Source organism: Ptychodera flava, chromosome 3, assembly GCF_041260155.1.
Source record: "Ptychodera flava strain L36383 chromosome 3, AS_Pfla_20210202, whole genome shotgun sequence".
Taxonomy (NCBI): Eukaryota; Metazoa; Hemichordata; class Enteropneusta; family Ptychoderidae; genus Ptychodera; species Ptychodera flava.
Genome location: NC_091930.1, coordinates 36,432,056 through 36,441,141, shown reverse-complemented (window position 1 = coordinate 36,441,141; position 9,086 = coordinate 36,432,056). Strand labels below are relative to the sequence as shown.

Sequence of the window (9,086 nt, the reverse complement as noted above, 5' to 3'; positions counted from 1 at the left end):
TTTTGTATTTACTTGAATTGACTGACCAAAGTTGATGAAACTTGCTATGTACATTGATGATACTATGATATAACATAATTGAAAATCATTAAGCATCATTACTTCAGCCGATTCCTAATTTGCATATTTAATGATCTTTTCAAATTAGGGATATATACCCGGATTAACTTGATCAAAGTTGGTGAAACATGCTATGTACAGTGATGATATTAGGCTAAAAAGCAATATTGAAAGTCATTTCGCATTTTCATGTCAGCTAATCTTTGATGTGTATATCTAATGAGCTTTCACAGTTTGGCAGACACAGCTTGAAGGACTTGACCTGAGGCAATTACACTTGCTATATAAAGTGGTGATACAATGACAGCAGTCAGGGCTGAAATACGAAAGACAAAAGAGACAGACTGTTTAGTGTGGAAAGTCCTCAAAGTTCAAAGACTGGAAAAGTGATGGTACTCAGAACAAAGAATTTCAGTGTCACTGTAACAAAAACACAGCTTTGCACACATTTGTTCTCAAAAATGGAATAAAAAAATAGTATACTTCCACAACTACAGAAACGTGTAAGTATTTCGGAAATACTGTTCATTAATTGACAGTGCCAATAGTAAAGACCAGTGGCAAGAGTACTGACATGAGGCGTCATCGAAAAATGACCTGATAAAACATGGAAAAGAAGGTGGCTTTTTATGGCAGTCTGCATCTTTTATCAATGTAGGTACCATAAACATATTGATGTTAACATGGATCTTATTAATGTTGGTATTGTTATATTAACACTCGAGCGAATCAAACAGCCACATAATGAATCTGGGAATCAAATTTCTCTCAGCTACTTTAAGGAGACTGAACCTTCTCATGTGTATCACTTTAACAGAAAGTCATTTGGAAAGTTTGCCTTAATAAAAGTTACCTCATTGAAAATTTAATAGAGGAGTACCCAGTCTGCTAAAAATATCTGAACTGAGAATCATCAGATTCAAACAATCATGTGGTTTGATAGAAATTTGTTGGACTGTTACACAGTTTAAAATATGTATTGTATTCACATTTCTACAGGTACATCATCCGGATCTTCAATGCTGCTAAGTCCGTCAAACATTTTCGATGTATCATTTAAAATCTGTGACTCATCATTACTGCAATTGGTCAAATCTGACATGTAAAATCTCACAGAATACCGCGAGACTACTTGAGGGCGTTTTCCTCTGCTTACAAATGGAACGTTTATCTTACGTACACAGATACGAATCACTCGCCTTGCGTACCAGGGGTACCAACAGTCAAACCGACAGATCGGAAATTTGATGGTAGATCTGGGATGTAGATACATGGGTTTCCAGTGTAGACAGCATGATTTTTTAACAAATGTCAGTTTGTGTTTAAAACCGGACCCTTTCTCATACCAACACCTCGTGAAAAGTATACCCTTTCTGATACCAAACAGTGCAAAAAACGACCCCTTTCGCGCGGACCCTCCCCGTATAGCCATCTATGGGAGTTCCCCCCGGGGAGTGAGTTCAATCACATTGTAATGGTGCTGATCGACGCCATTTTTGAAGAACACAAACTGTCCCACACTTTTTTGGGCTATTCTATTCTTAAACTGAACCATCGTTGACATCCACAGCTCGAATGCAATGACAGTGTTCGGAGTACCGTCTTTCTGTCTGATTACCGGGGCCAGTCGGGGTATAGGCCGTGGAATTGCTATCCAGCTCGCAGAGAAGGTGGGAGACAATTCACGCTTTGTATTGACGGCCCGGTCTGAAGCAGGACTACAGGAGACGAAAAGGCTGGTCGCGGCTCGGCATGGAAGTGGAATCGATGTGCGTGCTGTTACAGGCGATATGGGTAACATTGCCGCGCTGTCGACAGCCCTCACCAGTTTGTTCTCTAACATTCCACCATCTGGAACGTTCTCACATGCTATGCTGTTTCACAATGCAGGGTCACTTGGTGACATCACGAAAAAAGTTTGCGACTTCGATGATCCTAATGAGCTGCAGGAGTATTTTGGTTTCAACATCACCTCAGTGATCACCTTGACCTCAAAGTTCATGCAAATGTTCTCGAAGAAGTCAGGCCTCAGACGTACGGTCGTCAACGTATCCTCGACGTACGCATGTAAGCCGCAGCCCTATGTGTCAGCATATGCCACGGCGAAAGCCGCTAGAGATATGCTGTTCGGAGTCGTGACCCTCGAAGAGCAAGATGTTCGCGTGTTGAATTACGCACCCGGCTCAGTAGACACCGAAATGTCTTCGCAGTGGATGGAAAATATTGGTGACCCACTAACGAGGAAAAGGCTCACCGTTATGAGAGAAAAAGGGATATTTTTAACGGTGGAATCCACATGCAAAGTACTGACAACATTACTTGAAGAAGATAACTACAAAAGTGGTAGCCATATTAATTATTACGATATTTGCAAGTGAGATACCAAAGCCAAAGGAGGAGATAGTGAACACGTGACTGTTCCATAAGTCCCTGAATCTCGACCTGACATTGCGACTGTCAACAGCTTTATCAGCGTTATATATAAATATATATATATATATATATATATATATATATATATATATATATATATATATATATATATATATATATATATATATAAAACTATTGTTGATATGTAATTGTCTTTGTTTTGGAATAGTTAAGGTAATATGCACCTCGAAAGTGAAAGACTTAAACTTTTGTTCTAACTTTCCTCAAGGAATCTTTCAATCATTCTCTTTCAAAATCAAGAATAAAAATAGGGGGTCACCGTGCAAATTTTGGTACTAGAGAAACAAATTACCCAAGATTTACCGATATATCCCTTTGTTAACTCTATGGAGAAAAATACAAATTTTCGAATTTCGAAAAACTAAGCCGGTGAAAAGTTTTCTTTCACCAAGAGCTTTAAAATGAATCCCTACATGTGGTATATCAGAAGAGAATTGTAAAAGTTTGAGAGTCCGAATGTCTGTCCCCGAGGTGCGTTCTACCTTAAGTGAATGTTAATTGTTTTATTGTAGTGCCTTTGAACGCCTGTGCCTTGACAAATGCCTTTACCATTCCATGTAGGTGGCCTCAATGCCAGCTCGTCTCTGTGTGTTACTTAGTAACTCATCAATCCTTTGACACTTGTTTGCACTAACGTGGAAGGATTACTTTGAAATAATACTGGTATACAGCGATTAGGTTTACATAATGAGTGAAAATTGTCAGTTATTCAGTTATTGTAAGTTAAATTGTAAGTTGCATCTACAAATATTATATAAAAAGTCAACTTTAATCAAAAACCAAATGGAAGTATAAAAACTGGAATTTTTCAAGTACTGAAAACCACTAAAATCTATGTAGAAAACACAAAATAATGGTCAACTATATTTTAGGTGCACACTCTGAATGACGTAAGAGAAGTGAAGTCAAACCACCGACGTTTCAGTTTGTACGATACTTCACTTTTCTAAGCTAAAATTAGAGTTGCACTAAAACACTGTTGACAAAAAAAATCACCGACGATCAGATCTACTTGTTCTGTATGGAAAGTTGCAGATTATCATATAATTTTGAAGCAGTACATGTGCGTATGTGCGTATTCAATTGTCTGGATGTAAAAAAAAGGGAAATCAACTCAACACATCGTTCATATGTGAGTTGTTTGCGTTCTGTGTATGCTATTGTGTAGATTATAAGCGTATATTATGTTAGGGTGTTTTATGTAAAATGTTGATTAGCCATGGTGAGATGTACCCGTAATCTACGTGTCTTGATGTTGACCTGCACTGGAGCGGAGAGACTAATGTGACACTGCGATCTTTCGAAAACAGACTTTTCTTTATCAGTCGCTTCTAAAAATTAATTTTTGATTGGTGAAATGTGTTGAATGATTGATTGATTGATTGATTGTGTTAACATGTTGTTCCACTGAAGTTTGTTGTTCAAAAAGGGAAGCTAGAATGTCTTCGGTTCGGTTTATGGATTGTATTTTGTTATAAAGACTAAAGTATTGACGGCGATGTTATTTTTTGTTTTAAGCTCTCATTTGGTAAATCAAAGAGAGCTTATCTTGAGCATCTAATTTATATGTATGTGTGTAGGTAGGTGTCTAGGTGTGTAGGTAGGTAGATTGTAGGTAGATAGGTAACAATTAGAAATATATGATTTTGATAATCTGCAATTGATATCTTGTCAAGAGAGTCGTTATTACTTTATTATATTAGGGGGACAATGTATGCGACATTTAGGTTAAAAAGAAAAAAAAATGGTATGTATGTATTTTTGATTTTTTTTCTCCCGATTGTTGGTCAAATGTCTTGTTTTCAGGAATCACATGTCAGATACCAGGCATCAAATTTGAAGTTCCTAAGATATTACCATATGTCGAAATATTGATGAAATTTGGATAAATATGAGCCAATTGCAAGACATAAGTATTTTATTGTTAATGTTTAACCAGTGCAGTTGACATACTGTTTTACAAAAAAATTATCTATATGTTGTGTTTAAAACAAGTTTTAGGGTTTAGATCTAGAAATTGTGACCACGTTTTGCTTGTCTTTTTTAAATGCCAATCCCTGGTCCAATCGGAAAAAAATGAAACATTTCCTGTATATTTCTGGAAGATACATGTCACCTGTAAATTAGTATTAATTCAAATGAAGTCAACGTTACTAAAAATGCCAGTGAGCAATAACGGTGAAAACTTCGTGAAAATTTCAATAAATATCGGTCAGACTGCCTTGGCAAGGCAGCTAACATACCATATTGCACAAAAGTCGCCATGACAATTAGCAAATAAACCAATAAATCAATAAAATAAATAGATATAATTGTACAAATAAATACACTAATGAATAATAAATTATCTATAAACAAATCAAACTGTAAACAAATCAACTAACGGGGCAATCTCGCCTTCGAAAATCAGGAAGAGCAGAGACATTTCTATCGTCAACAGAGACTGTTTCACCTTTCGGAAAGTGCATTTCACTGGACTCCTAGCCGATATTGTTGTGTATCTTTCCTTAGTGTAATAATATAAATTTGAAGCGAGTCTATTTTTAGCACTAGTGATAAAGTAATTATTTCCCGACTGCTGCTTTGTCAGACCTGGACGTACATCCCCATAATTCATATTCCCTTTCCAGTCCCATGTTGTTAATAAACAACGGATTACATTTAAATATGGAATATTTTTGCCATACACGTCAAAAAGCGTGTCCTGTTTGTACGTTCTTGAAGAAATTATGATCTCAAACACTCTTATGGCATCCCTTCTATGAATTCAATTTTCAATGCAGTATTTTCAAATTTATTATATCGTTTTCATCAACTCTCCCTGGTGAATGTTTCAAACGAAATAGCCCTCCTCCAGATGGGTGCTCTGAAATGTTGGAACTCCGTATATTGCGTTCACACTCTGAGGGACGCCTACCATGGGTACTGTAGGAACAGTAGGGTAATCGAAACTGCTTTTTAATTTGGCTACCTAGAAATGGAAGGTACTTATAACCTGGCATGATAGCGTCATGCATCAGTGCGTTCACGGGTCTCAGTCGAGCTATGACGTGATAAGTGTGATGGCGGTCACATGAGGGCAGATCATAATCAGGTCACGGACCATAGGGCCATAAGGCATTATCAGTCATAGCAAGAGCGTAAAAAATGAATCAATTCATGATTATGAATACTTTTGATTGAAAAGTAAATATTTCTGTCATTGTTGTATACTGACAAAAGTACCCTACTGCACTCGAACCTTGAATGATGATCACTTTCCATGAAAAATTCACGCAGATGTAGTACAGACCCTGTTATAAATAGTCGCGCCAGCGGCTTACTGACTACGCATGCGCAGATTCATAATATACTATGCGAGTAACCGGAAGTGTACCCTACTTTCATGGGCGCCGCCATGTTTTTTGAGTACTCGAAAATAAACAAATACGAAACGTGCAAATTATTATTTTATAACATGCCATTTATAAAATATATCTCTTTTATTAGCCAGTAAGTGTTATTATCCACCTTGTCGCTGATACAAAATATCGTTAATATCACGCATAAAAAATAGAAAAAGGGAGAAAACTGTCGTGCATATGAACGGAGGCATGCGCAAAGAATGCTGGGATGGAATTTTAGAAAAGCGCCCCTGTGTCAATAATTAGATACACAAATTGCCAGTTTTTAGACGGAACGCGTTTTCAGCTTGCAAGTGCAAGGTGGGCAGTGCGGTCAATTTTGCAATGATAATGGTTGCATAATTCGTCCCTTGTTTGACACAATAGGCTGTTATCATGGTAAAATTGCCCATTTTGTCCAACACTTTTACACATTACAGAAAATCTATACCTGCACTGCTACAGGGTTTGACGTCGTCACCTACGTACGTGAACTGCTTTAATCAGAGGGAAACTGGGCATAGTCAGTCTGAAAGGAGGGTACTTCATTTGCATGCATAATTAGGGATTTAGTTCAAATTCGAACAGCGCCCTCTAGCCAGTGAGTGACGGTTATGGCATTTTTCGCCGGAATTTTATCCGCAGATATCTCAGCCTTCGTTTAGCATCCGTCCTGTTTCCAGTTAGCGGCTGAATTGTACTCTTAGTTAGTGTTCGCCGATGATTTTTTATGGGGTTTTATCGATTCGTTTTTGCGTTAGCCTTATTTTCATGGTTTTCGAGCGACCGAAAATGCCGTTCACTAAACACTGCCGCAAAAGCATATCCAAAGTCAAATTTCCATGAGAAGTAGGGAGGGGACGTATCTTGAGTAGGTCCATACGATCTGAAAAAATCTCAGTGGCTTAAGCCTCCGTTTTTGAAATAAGTCTCGTTGAAGTTGACTATGCAGCGACGTTCATGTGTTAAATCTAACATGGCGACCTACAGCGCAGCGTGAGTGTACACGTAAACTCTTTCAGCTCTTTCTCGGTCCTCACCGGCTAACTTGGCAGATTTTTCGGTTCTGTTTATGTTTTCAATGATTGTGACGAGGAAGCAAGACTGCAAGCTTGTGTTACCTCACTAGCCAACACAATCTGCCTGGCTGGCTTCTCGGTAAAGTCGTGGACAGTGCAAATGGGAAAAAAAACACTACGGTGACAGAAGGGCTACGTTTATCAAGTGCTGTCTGCGGCCGTACACGTAGTATAGTGGTAGACACCCGTCGTACTAGCAGTGCTGTTTCGTTTATGAGTGATTTTTCCGTTTTCGCATTCTAGTAGCTAGCAAGCATACAAAAACTGTAGGAAATAACATCGACTGCAAAAACTCTCCGTGGATATATACGGCTACTCTGTATCCCGCACACGAGTACGTAAATATAGATGCGGCTAGAATGATAGCCGGTAAACAGCTGCGCGTTGCGGCCATCCCTGCTAGCATTACCGTGCGTGCTCGAACTAGACTGGCACATTTTATAACTCATGTAACTAGCAAAAAACTTTTTTAAGTATTGATGGTCATAATGTGACATTAATTAAATACTTAATTTATATATAACATCAGTGACCCGAGATTATAGGAGTAAACTTTGAAAAAAATGAAAGATTAATCGTGTAACACCCGCGCCGTGTGACTACAAGTGGTTTGGTCGCGGTAAACAGCGTGGAGTGTACGTAGCGTAACGGGTGTTCGTTTACTCATAGACCCTCGAGATCTACGTATACAGCGATATGGTAACTGCATGCCAACATTCAACACTGCCGCAAATACATGTCCATGGTCGCACGGTCATGAAAATTTCACCAAATGTTGATAATAGTTAAATGAATATTTTCTGAAATTTTCGGCTTGGCTTAAGACCTCTAAGGTCATTATCGAGCTGTTTTACGAAAAAGGTGAAGTTTACTTCCGCATTTGGCGGGTCGACCTCGCCACCCACTTTGTAGCGATTTAAATAAAATCTTCTCAACTTTTGTGAGTTTACCCAAGCAAAACAGATCATTAGTATGTATGCTACAACTGAAAGCAAAATTATAGTTCTAGCTATTGTACGTTTTGCTGCACGTCGATATTTAAAGACCACCCTTTCGCCGTATTTTATCCCTCACTGCAGTGGCGGTCAGCGTAACGAAAACGAGGCTCTCTAACACGAACTTTTATGCAATTTCATAGCTCCTTTCAGACTGAGTGGTCATACAATGTATAAGAAGTAACAATTAATTCTATTTTATCATGAATCAATACAAATAACATTGCCAATCTTAACCCCTGGCGCGACACCAAGGGCTGAGCCCTGTATAATATTAATTTTGTGACTATTAATATCCTTGATAAAATTAATATTTCTGTCATTATTGTATACTTACAAAAGTTGGCCACACGATTCAGCGGCAGTTATTGGCTGTTCTATCGATGATATCGGCATACCTAAATGCTAATGATCGATCCACCCCTCACCGACGTCATGCAAGTGTGATGCGCCAGTTTTGAATCTATGCAAATCAGATACGTTGCCTGTTGAGTGGTATTGCAGTGCAAATGGCCTGAATCCTCAATGACGCATCATTTCTCGATGACCAAGGCTTTACATGTCGCACGGCCGAGGGTCTAAATCCAGACCAGTTCGAAGTCTGGCCGATGGACTTGCCCCTGTGCGTAGAAATTTCGGAAGGCAACAAGTAGCAGTGAAGAAAACATGAGTTATTTGAAGGCCTGTGCACTGCTTGGGAGGATCAGAGTCGGCCCCATTCCTATTATTTACTGTTACAAGTGTCTGCCGTGGCAGTACTGCGACCGCCCATCAAATTATACTGAGCAATGCTGATGCAATGTAACTATATTCCATATTTCTGAGGGTGTGCGATACAACTGCGTGAATTTGGCATAAATACTGATCATCATTTAGGATTCGTGTGCTGTAGGGTACTCTTATGAGTCCACAACGATGACAGAAATATCGATTTTTACCAAGAATACTCGTAATAATAAATTCATTAACAACAGGGTCTGTACTACAACTGCGCGATTTTTTTGATGAAAACTGGTCATCATTCAATATTCGAGTGTAGTAGGGTACTAAATTTGTAGGTGTATCAATAATGATAATAATGATAGACATATTCAATTTTTATCGACTGTATAGAT

At 38.5% G+C, this 9,086-nt stretch overlaps 1 pseudogene; it reads left to right on the top strand.

Annotated features, from left to right (window-relative positions):
- Positions 1-1,640: 1,640 nt before the first annotated feature.
- LOC139129259 (sepiapterin reductase pseudogene) lies at positions 1,641-2,438 on the top strand (annotated as a pseudogene).
- The last annotated feature ends 6,648 nt before the right edge of the window (positions 2,439-9,086 follow it).